We start from the raw sequence: 12,301 nt of genomic DNA on the forward strand, positions 1-12,301 counted from the left end.
AACTCCCTCACCCCTTCCCCTAGGGGGAAAGCCTCTGGTCACTGAATCCCGCTTAGGAACCCAGGATCTCAGAACATGTGTACGATCTTCCATACGGTCTAGATGTGGCTCTCTCTGGACTGGTAACAGTTCCGTTAAAAATGGGAGGCTTAACCTCCCTACATATTCTATGCATAAATATTGGGGAAAAGGACAGAGTCCATCCAAAGGGGGAGAATGAGGAGACAAGAAGTCCTTGCAATTTTCAGATTGCGTTGGCAGAATTTGTGAAGCCTGTGCTCCCTAACCAGGAAACAGAGTTGACTTCACATTCCTGGATGTCTGGCTCTAGATTAGTGATCACATCATCATGATTATCTGGGTCGTGAAGATCTTTTTTGTACAGTTATTCCGTGTATTCTTGCCACCTCTTCTTAATATCTTCTGCTTCTGTTAGGTCCATACCATCTGTCCTTTATTGAGCCCATCTTTGCATGAAATGTTCCCTTGGTATCTCTAATTTTCTTGAAGAGATCTCTAGTCTTTCCCATTCTGTTCTTTTCCTCTGTTTCTTTGGATTGATTACTGAAGAAGGCTTTCTTGTCTCTTCTTGCTATTCTTTGGAACTCTGCATTCAGATGCTTATATCTTTCCTTTTCTCCTTTGCTTTTCGCTTCTCTTCTTTTCACAGCTATTTGTAAGGCCTCTCCAGACAGCCATTTTGCTTTTTTGCATTTCTTTTCCATGGGGATGGTCTTGATCCCTGTCTCCTGTACAGTGTCACGAACCTCGTTCCATAGTTCATCAGGCACTCTATCTATCAGATCTAGGCCCTTAAATCTACTTCTCACTTCCAGTGTCTAATCATAAGGGACTTGACTTAGGTCATGCCTGAATGGTCTAGCACTTTCCCCACTTTCTTCAGTTTGAGTCTGAATTTGCTAATAAGGAGCTCATGATGTAAGTCTCTAATACAGGCCCTGATTCTGCTTTCTTGGGAGAACGTCCTGGGTCATTGTTCTTTGTGACTTTCAGCTCATACTCTTGGAGGCTCATCCTTGCTCATTAGCCTCCTTGGCAGCAGCTGAAGAAGGGGAGATGGGGTGGGAGGGGACAGGCTCTACTCGAGGGCTGTTCTCAGCCTTTGACGTCCGTCTTCTGTTCATGGAAGGCTGGAGGCCCAGCTTGTTTTACCTGTTGAACAGAGGTCTTATTGGTAAAAGTTCATGGATTCCACGTCAACATAATTATTCCTGAATATACTCCCAGTTCAGCTAAGACACGACTGTATGATTTGTACATTGTTGCAAATACACGCCACCACAGCTCTACAGTAGAGCCATAAGCTCTAGAAGGTGCAAAGCCTACTTTTCAATACACAGTAGATGACAAAGTGTCATTTAAATATTTTGCATAACATGTGCCACTATCTTTTCAGGCTCCGGGATCAGATCTTTTACTGCTTGTTGTCCAACTGCTAAGCAATCACTCAGTATTTCGGGTCACTGTTACAATAATACCTCATTTGCAGTATCAAATACTTTTTATCAGTCAGGATTTGGCCAAGTTCACAGAAACCATTGTAGGAATTTCAGGTGGAGAGAGTTCTGTCACAGGACTAGAAAGCGGGGGAAGTGAGGATCAGGGGCTCACCTTTAGAAAATCTTTAAGGAGCCTGAGAAGATGCTAACAATGATGAATATCATCTTCAGAGGCTTCAGCTGGAACCTAACCCCAGGACCCATCTTGCCCTGATCACATGCTACCTGCTCTACGGCAAGATACCCATCCCTGACACTGATGTCCATGTAGATGATTACAGATGGATTTTGGTCATCTCTCGTTAGTTTGGAAAGGACTGCTTACTGCTACAGCTCTGGTAACCAGCTCTCTTGACTGCATTGACTGCAAGCTCAGTAGCCTCTCTGAACTGGGGGCTTCCCCTGGTCCCGAGAAGGGACACCCACTGGAGCAGATCAGTGGAATGCCTCTCAGGCAGCAGTAGTCGGGGATATCACTGACGGTCAATATTCCACAGGTTACCACTTCAGAAGTGGATAGAGAAGAGATGTGCCTTTACTGATGATACTAAAACAAAAAGCTGTCACCAAAACAAAAAGCTGTCACCAAAACAAAACACTGTCACTTCACCAAAACGAACTGTTTTCCTCAAATTCAAAATTACTGCGGCAGTAGCCACAGAATCTCTAGAAAGGCCAGCACTGTGACTGTTGCGGGATGGAGGGCTTATTAATAGAACAGAGAGAGAGCTAGCGATCCAGTCTCAGCCTCAGCCCTCTGTGCCTTTTACAGAGAATTGAGCCAGAGTAATATACAACCTGGGTTTGATCCCTGGGTCGGGAAGGTCCCCTGGAGAAAGAAAAGGCTGCCCACTCCAGTATTCCAGCCTGGAGAATTCCATGGACTGGAAAGTCCATGGGTCACAGAGTCGGACACGACTGAACAACTGTCACTTCACTTCACTTAATATGTAAGAGTCTTATAAAAATTATTTTCAGTGCTGCAATACTGTGCCACCAGGGACCTCATACAATCCTCTCTTCCCCGTGTCCGGGGAAGTAACGAATCCGCAGTCCTTCGTGCTACTGTCCTGGAGGCCTCGTATGCTGTGGCTGAGATGCAGTTGTGTTTCAGGAAGTCTTCTTTTGCCCTTTTTTTCTCTGTACAAAGCAAAAGACCTTTCTACTTGTTTACAAACAAACGAACAGAGAAAGAGCATCGTATTCAGTTTACAGGCTGCCAGAATTTTGCCATGGAAATAAAAGACATGGAATGAACAGTGAAACATCACCGAAGACCCCTAATGGTGTTTGACAACTTGCCAGAAGACAGAAGGGACATCATCTGAAGCAGAATTAAAACCCCAACCGGGCATGCTGACCCACCACAATAACTGTTCAAGCCTCCCAGAAATAAATCGCAATTAACACACAACTGCTGGGTTTGGGGTTAGCTTTTTACAGCAGTAAATATGGAAATGGCTTTTGTTACTACACCTCCACTTTTTTAAAAACACACTAATAATCAGCCCCCTCAAAATGCAAACCAACAAATTTTTAAGCATGAACATAAGGAAAGGAAAGAAACTCCATAAGGGATTCCAATGAAGGGCACAGTGAAAATGAATGAGTTGCCCCCTTTTACACTCTTCTCTAATATAAGAGCAGAGAGACACTCAATAAAATTAGCAGGCAGTACATTTAGATCTAATGATAGGGAATACATCATTAGTTTCGTACATGGAATTCTCTGCAGCAAGAGGTCAGGAGGCGAACACAGTGGCTGGATTTTTAAAAGGACTGGAGGATCATTTTACGTCCATTAATAACTTCCTGAGCTTGGCAAGCAAAGATAATGAGAATGGTAATCTGGTCACGTGTATCAGGGCACAAACCAGTTGCCTCAGTTTGGGATTTAGAAGGAACTGCCTCCCTCCTGGGGCTTCCCACATGGCATGCGTGGTAAAGAGCCTGCCCGCCAGTGCAGGAGACACGAGATGCAGGCCCAACCCCTGGGTCAGGAAGATCGCCTGGAGGAGGGCATGGCAGCCCACTCCAGTGCCCTTGCCTGGAGACTCCCATGGACGGAGGAGCCTGGCGGGCTACAGTCCACAGGGTCGCAAAGAGCTGGACATGACTGAAGCGACTTAGCCTACACGTACACTTCGTTTGTCCGTGGGATTTTCCAGGCGAGAATACTGGAGTGGGTCACCATTTCCTTTTCCAAGGGATCTTCCCAACCCGAGAATGTACCCAGGTCTCCTGCATTGCAGGCAGATTCTTTACCAACTGAGCTACGAGGAAAGCCCCTTTCGTATATTAGACACCATGCAATTAAATGAGTGGGTCATGTTTCTATGTATCTTCCTCAGAGTCACAAGATTTCAAGTCATTCTTGGAAAGAAGATTTTAGGCCCACTGAATCAATCTTCAAATGCTTAGCATATGTTATGGTAGCCCACAAACCTAGGGCTGATTCTTAAAGTGATGCAAAATAGAGGTTCGTTAAATTGGCTACAGTCAGTGAGAGTCTTCTTCTCATTGTGAACAGAGCAATGGAGTCGTAGCTGGATGTTTCATCCAAGGCAAAGCCTCATAGAACAATTTCCTTTATGTGCATCAGCATTACTATGAAGACACAGGAGACAATAGCTGCTGCTGTTGAGAAGTTTATATAGACGCAGATCGGAGGGTGCCTATGTGCTGGGCATTGTCCATGGATGGAAGAGCTGCAGCGAATGAGGCGGGGTAAGCCCTGTCCTCAGGGAGCGAACAGTGGAAGACAGAAGGAGGATGCTGATTCTCAGATGCCCCAAACGCAGCGTTTCTTTGACTCTCAGAGAAGAGATGGACAATCCAGGCTGAGTGTGAGCCACATCTTTTCTGTGACAACTGGGAGGCGTCCCTGTTCTTATCAGCCTGCCTGGCTTGGAACCTGACTTCATCACATTGAACATCAATGAATTATGACTTGAGAAGAGTATGATCTTCTGGCTGTACAGGAGAGCATTTCACCCAGCAAGCCAGGTGCTTCCAAAATGCTTCCAAATGCAGAAAATACTTGTTACCTGTGTTGACAATTTCACACTGTCTTGTCACATCACATCTGCAGAAGATAGCAGAATAATTTGTGGGGCTAGATCTCAAACCCATTCTTTTGTTTACTCATTAAACAGGTACTTATAATGAAGTAGAGTAAGGACCAGGGTGGAAGATGAAGCCAGAAATGGAACCAGGGTTGCTAAAAGGTGATAGGAATGAAGACATTGCTGAAGGTTTTATATGCCGGGCCACAGAGTTTAGAATTTATCCTGCAGGTAACAGGTACCCCTGAAAGTTTTGAGCTGGGTAATGCCATCATTAAATTTGAGTTCTCAAAATATCACTCTGGTGGGAGTATAGACCTATTCAAGATGGGAGGCATAAAGTTTTCTTAGAAAGCTATTTCAGTATCTGGGGAAAATGTTAAGGGTCTGAAATATAGTCGTGTCAAAAGAGGAATAAACAGAGGTGATGCCTTCAAGAGGCACTGGAGAAATGGACTCTTCAGAACGTTGAGACTAACTGAATGTGGGGATGGGTCTGAAAAGAAATTATTAGGGTAAGTCCAACGGATCAGATGATCCCACGATGTGAGCCATAAATTCTAACCTATATATGTCAGAATTATCCACGGCTTTTTATAAAAACACAGGTGCCCCAGCCCACCCTGAGATGTTACGAAAGAGCAGGATTGGCGTGAAGCCAGGCGTCTGCATTTTCACAGCTCTCACAGGTGGGGCTGACTTGGAGCCGGGACGGGAAAAGCACTGAGACAGGGACACAGGAAACCTGAGACTGGGCGTGAGGAAGAAAGGCAGCTTTCCTTTTGAACAGAATGCAGTATGGATGCTCCTGGAAATGAAAGACGCAGAGGGGAGCTGAGTCTCCTCCATGTGTGCAGTCCCATGCCCGGCATACAAGGGCATTCCATCAGTGTGTATTTACCAGGAGGAATGGACATCGGCGGGCAATCAAAATCACGGGAGCAGAAGTTTCTGTAGGGCATACACCGAGATGCATCGTGTCACAAGGGGAAGAGACGAGGCTTGGCCAACAGGAGATGCTCCCAAACTGCAGCTCTGCCGCTCGCTGGCCGTGGGACTTGGAACAAGGTACTCAGCCTCTCTGAGACTCAGCGTCCTCAGCTATGAAGTAGAGAGTATAATGCTGCATGTCCAATGATTTTGAAAGAAGCAACTTAATATACATGAATATATGTGTCACTACATATTGTAACTGGTATGTGAATCACCTAGGATTGATCCTGAACTCAATCCACAGTAATTATTGATATACTCCCTAAGCATTATGCTTCCATGGACTCAGAAGGGAGTGAGATCTTCCAGGAATGATTCATTAGTTAAAGAAGGACAGTGACGTAACCTTGAAGTATTGTACATGAACATTAAGAGGGCAAACAATAAAAATAAGAAGACACGGCGGGAAGAGAGGACGCGGAAGAGAGATGCAATTCCAGGCAGAGAGAACGCGGACAAGCAATTTCAGGAAGGAAGGAGCACCCAACAGTGCCAAGGGCATGGGGAAGCCAAGTGGGCATCAGCTTGACCAGTGGGTTTGGCATCGCGTTGGTCCTTGCTGGCTTTACTAATGACAGTTACACTGGGGTTGATCAAGTGGATTGAGAAGCACACAGCAGTGGAACAAGTCCAAACACTGGGCATGCCCTTCTCTTTCAATGAATTTAATGTTCAAGACAAATATTGAGGGTAGTAGTTAAGGAGGGATCAGAGTTGAAGACATCGCTAGGTCTTGAGGACAAAAAAAGTATCACTGAAAAAAAAAAAGTATCACTGGACGTCTTGAAGGCTAGTCATCTACTCCACCTCCAATACCAAGAGCACTACCCGCCACATCCTAGATCTGATAACTCTAGTTCTGTAGGTGAAGGAGTAAGGCATTTGGGTGAGAGAGAGAAGGACAGAGGGGAATTCTAGAGCAAGAAGCAGCTTAGCAGTGGAGGACAGCCTGAGGCTTGGGGGAAGGGGGAGGGTTGGAGGCAGTTCTCAACCCATCTCTAATCACCGCACTGGGTTCCAGCAAGTTTACCCGGAACCTTGGCCCCAGAATACACCCAAAACCCGACGATATGGGTCCCTCTTTATGGATCAAGGGGGAACAGGATTTCAGTCCCTATTTGCTGGTCTTCCCGCCCTCCCCCTCTTGTCCCCTCCTGCCTGGTCCTTGAGAGATTCGTTCCCAGGTTTGGACCTACAGCCCCAGAGGGAAGGTCTTGACCTTGCAGTCTTCCTTGGGTTCACAGTTCTTAACACAGCAGTTAGCGAGTAATCAAGACTAAAAGGAGAAATGCCATATCCCCAGTGCTGTCACCTCAGAAAAAGGCCGTCAGGACTGTGGGAGCTGCCAGCCAAGCAGAGACTCTCAGTAGCCTCTGGTCCGTTTCTAACCTGCAGACTTATCCATCCCCTGGTGACATGCAGACACTTTAAGCCTTGGACAGATGGATGGGAGGCGCCTCCGACAGCACCTTTCTCATGTGAATGAAGTGTACAGAGATCAGAGCTCACACATACGCTCACACACGTGCGCACACATGCACACTCACCCGACACTTTTCACCCCGTCGGTTCCTTGGCTGCAGCTGAAGGCTCCCCCACTGGCTTCACCTGCACCTGCCTTCTCTGATGCTCACCTGTCCGGAAGCATCTGCTCCCCTGCAATTGGCCTTTTCTATTTCCCACTCATGTTCAGGGTCTCAACATACCTCATGCCACTGATAAATGAATCGATTTAGATTTGATAATGACTGCTATCAAGCGAAGTAACGGGTTCTTCCAGAGGACACATTTGATGTAAAGGAGGTTACCAGTCACAGTGAGTCTTGGGAGAGTCCCATCGTTGGAACTGCCATCAGTGCTAGAGGTAAGAAGATGCTCAGAGCAGGAAGCCTTGGCAAGTGACAGGCTCAGGCTGATGGAATCTGTCACTCTCGAGATATAAGTAAGTAAGAAGGAAACGGCAACCCACTCCAGTACTCTTGCCTGGAAAATCCCATGGACAGAGGAGCCTGGTGGGCTACAGTCCACGGAGTTCCAAAGAGTCAGATACCACGGAACGCCTAAGCAACAAGTAAATATGGCAAACACGGAGTTAGGGCAACGCATGGCTTTTGCCATGAATTTAAGAAATAGAAGATAAAACTTCACCAGTTCCTGCTAATCTGCAAAACGCTTTTCGTGAGAGAAAATAAAGAAAGGATTACTGTAGTGGGGCTTTATCAACTCCCTCATGTTTCCTGTTTGTCTGTATCAATCTCCAGTGAGAGAGAGAAGAAAAGGCAAGGATTTGAAACGAGTGAACCCTGAATATAAATCTGCAAAATATTGAGATATTTCTTCAGCATCTTTCATTTTCTCAGGCTCCTTTGGAAACCATTTTGCCTTTTATTGAAAGATGTTTAAGGGAAAATGTATACAGAATTAAGACAGGCATCAGCGATGAAAAGGTATCATCAAAACAAAGTGTTTAAATAAAAGAGAAAAGTGAAACCATGGAAGGCTTTGAAATGTTCACACAAGCTGGGCCAAGCTGCCCACAATATATCCTGGCCGTCGCTAAACTAATTACGAAATGGTGTTTTGCACTGTGTCTAATGAAGTGTCCCTATAATGTTAAAACATAAAAATGAACATTTTAAGATATTCATTTTAATACAATCAATGATCCATTTTCATGGGGCCTTCCCTGCCGCTGGAGAGCTTTAAAAGTTTAGATGGCACATTGCGGAGCCAGCTGGCTAGAAAGGTCACCCCCTTGCCTTTCCAGCTCTTCATAGTAAAAGCTCAAGCTTTTGTTTTATTTAGAAACACATATTTGACCAAAATTTTCATTCTTCAGAAATTTTACCCCAATGACTCTCAGAAATTAATTTCCCTGAACCCTCAGGGTTTCTACAAATGGACATATAGCACTTTCAGAGCAACCTGTTCAAAAGTGAAAACACTTCCACCTTTTTCTAAATGACACAAAACAAGCAGTTTTACTCTAAGAAAACTAGGAGCAGCGCGTGCATTCAGGCGTAGGCCCCAAGGTCTCGGGAGCCCACAGCTTGCTCTCTGCCGTGTTCCTCCTCCCTGCTGGAACAGAGTTAGTCAATGTTATTTTATTTCAATTGAAACTTAAATTTATCTTTTCCTATCATCTTAATAATCAGTAGTTCACTAAATCATTAAGCCATTTTAAAACAGAAAAGATTTTGGAGGTAAAAATATCTACTATTTTGAAAAATGAATGGCTTATAGTAACTATCTTTAAAAGGCAGGTCTACATATTCAAGAAAAGCAGAATATTTACCCAAAAGCAAACGACAGCTCTCTCTCTCTCTCTCTCTCTCTCTCTCACACACACACACACACACACACACACACACACACACACACACACACACACACCCCTGTGTGTTGCTTTTTCCAAATACAGAGAATAAATATTCTTTAGCTTTCCTTAGTTCTTACCAGTCTAACAAATGCTTAAGGGGGTCAGTGCAGACTTGAGCATGAGAACTCTACTCAGGCCCTTCTCCTCCAAAAGCGTAGTAAGATAATCAGAAGAGAAGAGCTGGAGTCACCTCAGGGAACACTGTCGAAGACGGTCCAGGTCACTCACCTTCACAATTAAGTATGAAATGAGGTACGAGCTTCCACAGGAAAGAAATGTCTGCATCCCAATCTGAGCTCCCTAAGCCACATAAACTTGAAACCCATCCTAGGTCAACCTTCAGTGTGGGGTCATCAAAATAACTGCCCCTGCCAGCTCACGGCACTCTCTGGGTCTCTTTTCAGCAGTCACCGCCATGACCTCCTTGTTTTCTTCTCCCAGGTTCGTCTAAAACTGGCTCTAATGAAGCCGCCCTGTGTGCTTCCACCGACTGCAGGGAGGAGGGCCAGGCATGGGAGAGCCAGTCTCCTGCCTAGGTCTGCCCAACACAGGCTCTGTGGCCTTAGGCAAGTTGCTTGTGCCAGCTCACGGCACTCTCTGGGTCTCTTTTCAGCAGTCACCGCCATGACCTCCTTGTTTTCTTCTCCCAGGTTCGTCTAAAACTGGCTCTAATGAAGCCGCCCTGTGTGCTTCCACCGACTGCAGGGAGGAGGGCCAGGCATGGGAGAGCCAGTCTCCTGCCTAGGTCTGCCCAACACAGGCTCTGTGGCCTTAGGCAAGTTGCTTGACTTTTGACTCATTTTTAAAATGGGAATAATAATAATGGGAACCCACTCCAGTATTCCTGCCTGGAGAATCCCATGGACAGAGAAGTCTGGCGGGCTATAGCCCATGGGGTCGCAACGGTGCTGGGCAGGGCTTAGCGACTAAACAACAAATAATAATTGCACAGTTGTTTCAAGGATTGATTTTTAAGTCTACGCATACGGTCTTTCCTGGGTGACACTCAAATGGCAGCTCTTATTATATAAACAGGCCGCCCATTTATGACCTGATGGGAGTCTATGCAGAGGTAGACTAATTTTAAAAACCAGGCTAAGTCACTGTTCCCATAAGTTCCAATAAGAAAAAAAAAAAAAATCTTAATGTACAAAGATTTCTGATGGGCTTCCCAGGTGGCGCTAGTGATAAAGAACCTGCCTGCCAGTTCAGGAGATCCAAGAGAGATGGATTCATCCCTGGATCAGGAAGATCCCCTGGAGAAGGGAATTGCAACCCACTCCAGTATTCTTGCTGGGAAAATCCCATGGGCAGAGGAGCCTGCTGGGCTACAGTCCATGAGGTCACAAAGAGCTGGACACGGCTGAAGCAACCAAGCACACACGTAAAGATCTCAAGAAGCAATTATCCTAAACATTCTTACTCCTTTCTAAATTGCCTTAAAGGGCAAAGCAAACAGTGACATGACTGAGCAGCATAGCTTAGAAGAGGGGTTTGCAAATTACGACGTATGGGCCAAGTCTTCCCTGTACTTGTTTTTCTGAACGACAGTTTACTGAAATGGTCACACCAGTTCACTCATGTAGTATCTGTGCTGCTTAGAGGCTATGATTGCAAAGCTGAGTAGTTACTGCAGAAATGTATGGCCTATAAAAGCATAAGATATTTCCTCTCTGGCCTCTTAGTAGAAAAGGTTTGCCAACCTCTGGTTTAGAACTTTAGATTAAAACACTTCTATTATTAGAGAATAAGTTTCTATTCCCTGTTAGCCACATTTATAAGTGCAACATTACAGCAAGCAGCAATACCGAAGTCACTTACTGGGTCTGATGCCCAGAGAGATGTGTGGATGGACTGGAATCTGAAGGTGTCCAGAGGAGTCTGGGAAAGACAAAATATCTGGCAACAAAATTATAATATTAAAGGAAGGGAGAGGAAAGATGCTCACTACAAATAGTAGAAACCAAGTTTTCTTCCTTTGGAAAATTCAACTGCTCCAAACAGGGCCAAGACCAGGCGGAGACTGAATATTCAGGCACAGAATGCAAAGGGAAACCAAAATCCTGAGTCAAGATCAGTAACAGTTCATGTATTTTTAAAAATCGATATTGATGCAAATAAACCCAGGATGGACAACGTACTAGAAGATTAACAAAAATAAGATCAGTATAAGAATCTGCCTACAATGAAGGAGACCCGGGTTCTTGCTTAAGATCAGTATTACTGATTTTTTTTTTTTTTTTTTTTGCCTTAACCTCCAACACGGGCACGTGGCCCTGGCCCAGCTTGGTCCGCCTGTGGCTAAGCCACTCAACGTCTTCTGAAGCAGAGTTCTCATAGGATGAGGGGCAAGACAACCAGAGTGATTTTGTCGCAAGTCTTTAGGTGTTGTAGGCAACACAATTCTTGATACAATCAAGATAAAACTTTCTCTCTCGCTGTCCTTACAGATTTTATTCAATGTGGGTAATATTCAGCTGCGGAGGATGTAAGTCTCCTTCCCTGGTGGCTCAGACGGTAAAGAATCTGCCTACAATGAAGGAGACCCGGGTTCTTGCCTGGAGAATTCCATGGACAGAGGAGCCTCATGGGCTACAGTCCATGCAGTCGCAAAGAGTCAGACATGACTGAGCGACTGAACACACACAGACACACACACGCACGCGCACACGCACGCACACACGCACACGCACGCGCACACGCACACGCACGCACACACGCACACGCACGCACACACGCACAGATTCTGGCCTTTCTGCTCGGTTTTAGGCGTTAGCCCTAAAAGCCACTGCAAACCCAACCTTATTCAAAAATTAGAGTGACAAGCCTCATGAGAACAAACTAATCTATAAATAAGCGAATAAATACACAAATATGAGGGCAACAAGCCTCCCTTGGTTAAAACAAGCCTCCTTCGGGTTAGAAGTCTGAGCTGTAAAGGAGTTCCCTGCTGGTTGATTCCGCTGCCCTGTAACTGGAATCACCTCCTCCCCTCAACTCTTCCCAGTTTGCTAGTCCTGTTTCTCGTAACTAAGAACAGGCGGAGGAAGGAGAAGGGGAGAGCGGGAAAGACCTACTGATAGCGCGGAGTACGAGCTCTGGGCGACCTCACCTTGCAGGTTCCGTGGAGACCCTGAGACCGCGGCGCAGACTCCGTGGGCCCCCGCGCCGGGCCTCTGCGACCTCGGCTCCCTGCACCCAGGCCGACGCTGAGAGCCGAGCTGTGCCTCCTCCCCCGCGTCGCAGGTCCCCCATGGAGCGCCCTCTGCCGGTTGTTGGTGGGTCTCTGCTCCTTTAGTTGGTACTGCTTTATGGAGCCCACGGCAAAGCCACCCATTTTCTCT

This window comes from Capra hircus, chromosome 24, assembly GCF_001704415.2.
Source record: "Capra hircus breed San Clemente chromosome 24, ASM170441v1, whole genome shotgun sequence".
Lineage (NCBI taxonomy): Eukaryota > Metazoa > Chordata > Mammalia > Artiodactyla > Bovidae > Capra > Capra hircus.